This window comes from Bison bison, unplaced genomic scaffold, assembly GCF_000754665.1.
Source record: "Bison bison bison isolate TAMUID 2011002044 unplaced genomic scaffold, Bison_UMD1.0 scf7180017864331, whole genome shotgun sequence".
NCBI lineage: Eukaryota > Metazoa > Chordata > Mammalia > Artiodactyla > Bovidae > Bison > Bison bison.
In genome coordinates this window covers 3,128,453-3,135,821 of record NW_011494903.1, presented here as the reverse complement: position 1 = coordinate 3,135,821, position 7,369 = coordinate 3,128,453, and the positions used below count along the sequence as shown (strand labels likewise).

Genomic DNA, 7,369 nt, shown 5'->3' with positions numbered 1-7,369 from the left:
ATTGGAGAAGGAAATGGCAACCCACTCCAGTGTTCTTGCCTGGAGAATCCCAGGGACGGGGGAGCCTGGTGGGCTGCTGTCTATGGGGTCGCACGGAGTCGGACACGACTGAAGCGACTTAGCAGCAGCAGCAGCAGCAGTGATTTTGGGAGCATGACCGATGAGGAACAGTTGAAATTCTTAGGAGAAAAGAAGATGTGGGGGACATGTATCTGATTTTAAATGTTTGAAGTCTTAGCGTATGAAAGAGGAATTAGGGTGCCTTCAGAAGTCCCGAGTGCCTTCAGAAGTCAGAGCTAGTATTAATGGATAGATATGAGAGGAAGGCAAATTAGTTTATGAGGAAGAAAGTTTAGACAACCAGAGCTGTGCAGAAAGGGGTCAGGGGGGTGATTCCTCTGAATCATGAAATAGGAAGCTTTTCTTCATTGATAATATTCAATCAGGGGAAGAATATTTTATACCAAGGTCATTGTCCAAGACTGAATTTGTCCTAGGGCAGGGGAATTGTGTTTAAATAGTAGGGAATGGTTCTTAAATTGTGAAGCACCCTCTGGTGCTCTGAGAAGGCTGATTTTCTGTTATAAAGTGCTATGTCAGGACTTCCCTGGTGGTCCAGTGGTTAAGACTTCCCCTTTCAATGAAAGGGGTGTGGGTTCAATCCCTGGTTGGGGAGTTAGGATCCCACATACCTTGTGGCCAAAACATAAAACATAAGCAATATTGTAAAAAAAATCAATAAAGACTTTAAAAAATGGTTCACATAAAAAATATTTAAAAAATAAAGTGCTGTGTCAAGAAATGAATACTGTCTATATCAATTTTTTAGGCACGTCATAACAAAGTATTTAAAACTAGGTGATATCAAACAGCAGAAATTTGTTGTTTCAAATTTCTACAGGTTAGAAGTTCAAAATCCAGATGGTGGCAGGGACAGATTCCTTCTGAAACCTATAGGGGAAAAAAATCTTTCCTTGACTCTTCCTGGTTTCTGAATGCCATTATTCCTTGGCGTTCTTTGGCTTGCAGTTTCATTGCTTCAGTCTTTGCCTCTGTTGTCACATGACATTCCTTGTCTCATAATGATACCTGTCATGTTTGATTAGAGCTCATTCTAATGATTTCAACTTAACATCTACTAAGACCCTCTTTCTAGATAAGGTCATGTTGACGGGTACCAGGGCTTATGACTTCAACATATTCTTTTGGAGGACACATTTTAACCCTTAACAGCATTCCCAGGAGGCTGATACATTGCACTTTCATAGTGGCTCTGTCCCTGCCATGCTCAATCATCTAAGCAAATCAATTTACCTCTTGGGACTTCAGTTATCCTTCTGTAAAATGAGAGCAATAACTTTCTCTGGCCAAACAACAGCGTCTGATGTGACTATGTAAAGTGTTGAAACATGGACATGTGTTCTAAGAAACCCTCATATACAGACATGTTTATTTTAACCCTCTTTTTATATGTGCATCTCTAAATGATAACTTTTTTTCCCTTGAGCATAATTAAGGAATGGAGTGCTTAATCTCTAACAGATATAAAAAATATCAAGAACACTAACTACAAAAGGCCAACAGGCAGGGTCTGCAATAAGAACATGAGAAACAGCACAGCTTTATTTCATTTTGGAGGAATCTGAGAAAATGAACTAACTTAGTCAATATAATCTTCCCAGTCCACATAAGGAAGAGGAAAACATGAGACCTGTTTTGGGAATTTATTTTAAAATTTATGATCTAATTTTTTCACCGTGATAGTCACTTTGTTCCCACAACATCCTATTCAAAGACTTTCTGGTGACCTAAATCTGCATTTACTTTTAAAAGTCTGTATTTTCCATCCTGTCCTTGATTTCCAGGTACTCTTTGCACTCATTGTTGACTACCATAAGTGAAAATTTGGAGAGGTGGCAACATGCTTGCAAACAAAGGGCCTAAATGGTCTGGCATTTGAGGAAGGATTTAAAAGAAGCATTTCAGTCTAAAACCAAGCAAATTGGAAGAATGTGTTCTCAGTAGCTTAAAGTAATGGATATGAACTGAAAATGGCAAAAAATAATCTTGAAGAAGAGCAAAGTTAAAGTACTCATACTTCCTGGTTTGAAAACTTATTACAAGGCTACAGTAATCAAGACAGTGTGGTAGTGGCATAAGGGTAGATACAGAGATCAGTGGAATGGATTTAAGAGTCCAGAAGTAAACTCTTACGTTAATGACACATTTATTTTGAACAAATGTGCTAAGATAATTCACTGGAAGAAAGAACAATCTTTTTAACAAATGACACTGGGACAATGAAATATTCACATGTGAAAGAGTGAAATTGGGGCATCTACCTCACACCATATACAAACATGAACTCAAAATATTCATAGACTTAAACATAGGAACTACATCTAGAAAACTCTTAGAAGATAACATAGGAGTAAACCTTCATGACATTAATTTTAGAGAGTGGTTTCTTTGATATCACACCAAAAGGAAAGATATAAAAGAAAATAACAGCTAAATTGGACTTGGCCAAAATTAAAAAGTTTGTCCTGCAAATGATATAATCAAGAAAATTAAAAAAAAAAAAACAACCTACAGAATGGGAGAAGATATTTGCAAATCATATATCTGATAAGAGATTTGTATCCAGAATATATAAAGAACACCGACAACCCAATACTATAAGGACAGATAACTCAATTAAAAAGTGGGCAAAGGATATTTAATAGGCCTTTATCCTAAGAAAACATACAAATGGCCAATGTGCACATGAGAAAATATTCAACATCATTAGTCAGTAGGGAAATGCCAATCAAAAAACTACAATGAAACACCTACAACTTCAAACTAATTAGGATTATTATAATTAAAAAGGTGGATAAGCAAGCTTAGTGAGATGAGTGTGTTAGAGAGATCTCTAAGCACTGATGGTCCAGGATAATTTCATCAGGCGTGAGGATCTTAGACCAGAGAAAGATGAATGGAAACAGAGGCCTCTAGCCAGCCTGCAGAGGCCAATGCAAATACCCAGAACACGAATCACTGATCAGACACTTTCCACATGCCTTGTGGCCCAATGAGGGGTCAGGGTCTCAGAAACCAGAGCATTCAGAGCCAGCTGATGGAGATGACGGTGCATTTACAGTAGATCACTGAAGAGCGTAACATACAGCTGATACCCAAGCACTTGCAACAGAACCTGACATTGGAAGAGCAAAGGAACAATCCAGCCATTCAAGAGCAGGAAGCTGTCTTGGACCACTTAATCTGTCAACTGGTCTACCTCCTACAGTCTGGGGCCATGGGTGGCCTGGAACTCCAACAAACTGTCTTGCCCTTTCCAGGACTCTAGGAGTGATGTCAGAGTTGGGCAATGAGCTCATCGTCCAGGTAGCCCAACCTCCTGGTTCATCAACTGAGAGATTTTGAAGCTTCATTTGTCAGTCTTAACCTATCCAACCATAAGATTGACATCTCTGCCTTGTACCACTCCAGCTTCTAGGATGACAAGAGCTGCCATGGAGATGAATACCAGGAAGATGAGAATACTTTGGGCTTCATTAACCCTGGTACTGATAGGCATAAGCTGTGTACTGATCTGATGACTGAAATCTTAAGTCAGAGTGACATGAACTGCATTGAGGAGATCGTGCTGCAATATCCCAATTAGAGAGGGCAATCATCTCTGAGGAAGAAGTGACCCCATTCCTGACCTACTACTGCAAGGCAAGTGCCCACCTTGATCCAGAAAACTTGGTTTTTCTAAATGGTTGTTGCTCTGTCTTTTTGATGCTGGCCACAGTTTTGTGTGATCCAATTAAGGCCTTTCTGACTCCTCACTCTCTTCTACAGTGGTTTCCTCTTCAGTTTCCAGCTGTGTGGGAAGGTTGAGCTGATGCTCTTTTCCAGCTCATTTTTTACAAGTTGGAGAAAGCCCTGCTTGAGGCTATGCTTATGGAGAATAAGCATAATTAATCCTCAGAATCCTCTGGATGACTTCTACTCCCTGGACTCACTGAAGGAATACCTGGAATTTGCCAAGAGATACAACCTACATGTCATCATAGATGAGATTTACATGCTGTCTGTGTTGGATGAACATGAAAACGTTCTGGGCATGGAAAGTTTGTCTGACCTCAACAACACCCATGTGATAAATCAGTCAGCACCAATAAGGATTTCAGCATCTCTCGCTTTGGCTTGGGTGCTCTGTATACCCACAACAAGGAGGTGGGCTCAGCCATGAGCTCTGCAGCATTTCTGGCATCACCCAGGACAAGCCATGTTGGCTGCTCCAGCACAGGAAACAAATTGAAAAAGTGTATCTGCTCACTAACTCTCACAGGTGCATTATCAACAAGTGAAGGTGTTGAAGATCCCCTTTCTCAACTGTGGCTCTGGCCTCTATGTCTGAGTCAACTTGGAACACATCCTGGACCTGTATGCATGTGAGGAAGAGCTGCTCCTCCATTGCTGTTTCCTGACAGCAGGTTGATGTCCCATGGTGAAGTCTACAAGTATAAGGTGCCTAGAATTTTCCACCTAATCATGGTGGATAAACTCATCTGCTAAAACACACGATGCATCATTTCTATCAGGTGCCTCTATGGAGCAGAAGCAGGATTTGATAGTGAAGTGTTTGGAGGATGTACAGAGGGAGTGAGTAAGCTTTCTTTCTCCAAGTCAGTCACTCCAGCCAATCATATGCTCAGGGAGGCTTGTTATCAGCCTCTGGTCTAGAACACTGGGGCATTGACCTAAACTGGTGCTGCAGCTGAGCAGAGTGGGCTCCTCCAGGAAGGGGCTCACGTGACTCAGTCATCAACCTCCTTCAGCTGAGCATCTGTCATTTTTGGAAGCTTTGCATCCTTTCATTATTTGCTAGCTATTGCATGTGCAAAACATTTTTATGGGGTTGGAATTGGAAAGCCTACAGGAATAAAGGGAACTCCTTGGGGCCCTGTTTAAATGGGTTTATTTTTGTCTTTGATGTCTTCTAAATTCCATATTCTTTTGAATTTCAGGCCTGTTCTTTTTCTTGTTGATATTTTTCATAATCACCTTTGGAAGTTAGATGAATTTTTGTCCTTTTAAAAATTCTAAGGGAGATTACATGTGATGAATGCTGCCAGGGGCAGGCCAGAAAGGAAGGGAAAAAATGACCCCTAACTGATGGAATATATTCCAGGCATTAGAGGCACTGTCCCATAGGATCCTGACAAGATCACACTGTCCTTGTCCATGAGTGAATGAATAGCAGGGTGTAGGCAGAATTCCAGAAGTTCCTACTTTTTCTTTTTCAAAAGGCTTTTAAAATGAATCTCTTGTGACAAGCCTGGGGTCTTTCATTTCCATCTCTGGTGTTTCCAGCTATTTTAATCACACCACTTGAGTTTCTCTGCAAAACTTTTGCATATCTGAGATTTAGTGTGAACACTGCTGCTATAAAATGAGTTGGGCAGGGACCACCACCTTTTTATAGATGATAATAAGGCTTTTAGAAACAACTGGAGGCTTTGGTCAGTCATTTGGGCTTGTGCTTATCCTCCCTTTTGAGTCTAGGTTTGGGGGTTCTTGTTCTTCGGTAATAATGCTCTTTTATAAAAAAAAATAAAAACTAAAAAAAAGAAGTGTACCAATAAATCCTGATTCTTCAAATTTTTTTTTTATTAAATACCAGATAGTGTTCTTTAGAAATTGACTACAGCTAATAAAAAGAGAAAGGGAATTCATTGGAAAGATGAGGGAGCTACTGTGACCAGACATGCTCTTCTTAGGGCCTCTGAAATAGCAGCTAATAGACAGTCTTATCAGGGTGCTGTCCCTAAGATGGGAGGGATGATACATTCCATGGAAGAGATAGACTGTTTCTGTCTCCCGTTCCACAGATTCAAATAATAGAGTGGGGGGGGTGGGGAAGAACACTGTCACATCTACAAGTATGGAATCTCCCTCCATTCTTTAGGGCTTTAATTTCTCTCAATAAGGCTTCACTAGTTTTTGATGTAAAAATCTTATACATATTTTGTTAAATTCATCACTCTATTATTTTTTTCACATTATTTTAAATGTCTTGTTAATTAATTCGTCTTCTAATCATTTGTATACTGAAATAACTGATGTCTATAAAATGAATCTTGCACCTACCAAGAACGTTGACGATTCTGAGGTTTTACCATGGTGTTTTGTCTTGTGTCCGTGTTCAGTTGTCTCCAACTCTTCATGACCCTACGGACTGTAGCCCACCAGATTCCTCTAGTCATGTAATTTTCCCTGCAAGAATATTGGAGTGGGTTGCCATTGACTTCTCCAGGGGGTCTACCCAACCCTGGAATTGAACCCATGTCTCTTGCATCTCCTGCATCAACAGGCAGATTATTTACCACTGTGCCACCTGGGGGACCTGAGGTTTTACCCTACTTGCAAACTCATAGATTCCATGGATGTTGACAGAAGACATGAGAAGCTTGGATCACAGACAAATGACAACTTATTAACCACAGTAATAGCAGCAATCAGAGTATTAATTTTTGCTTAGGTTTCCCAAGCCTTGCTTCCTGCAGGGCAAAGTGTGGAAGACCAAGGGATGCCTGCATAAGCAATGGGGTGGGTTGCAGGAGAGGGAATCCACATTTAGGGAAGCTGATTCTTTTGTAATGGCCAGTAAGCCTGCCTAAAATTTGGCCCTGAGAGAGGCATTATTTTTACTATACTGAAAAATTGTATTCATAATTTTAGTTCAACAATCCTTGATTTACAGATAAGGATTCTGAGTCCAGGGAGGGAAATCAAGCTTTTACATCCATTTCTTTTCTCCTTATCCCCATGGTGCTTATTCTTGGTCAATTATTACCTCTTGTCTAGATAATTGTCACAGATTCCCATATTCATACCAATGTTCCTAAAGTTCTCCTTTGATTATTTACTTAGTTAAAATGTTATTAATTCCTTAAATAATGCATGTTGAACATTCCTTACTTTTCACCTACGTTCCAGGCTCTGAAGTACACATGACAGATAGAGAGTTGCGCTGTTCATGCTGCCTGAAGTTTCTTTTTCACCTTCTAGTAGGGGAGACAGATAAGTAAAACAACAACAAAACGTATGTGTCCTGTCTGAGAAGGAAATATGAATGTTATGAAGAAAACCAAAGAAAATCATACAAGTATAGAATGGTGGTATGGAAAGTGCTATTTTTGATCCATCCTTGTTTGAGGAGCCTGGTGAATAGGTACAACAGTGAAGTAAGGGATCCTGCTAAGGAAAGATCCCGGGAGAACACACAGCAGTAATGACGCACAAAACAGCAAGTGCAAAGGCCCAAAGGCCCTAGGGCAGGAGACCTTTGATGTATTTGAAGAGCCAGAAGTGG

General features: G+C 40.2%; 1 pseudogene; it reads left to right on the top strand.

Moving 5' to 3' along the window:
* Positions 1-3,073: 3,073 nt before the first annotated feature.
* Positions 3,074-4,361, top strand: LOC104998588 (annotated as a pseudogene).
* Positions 4,362-7,369: the final 3,008 nt, after the last annotated feature.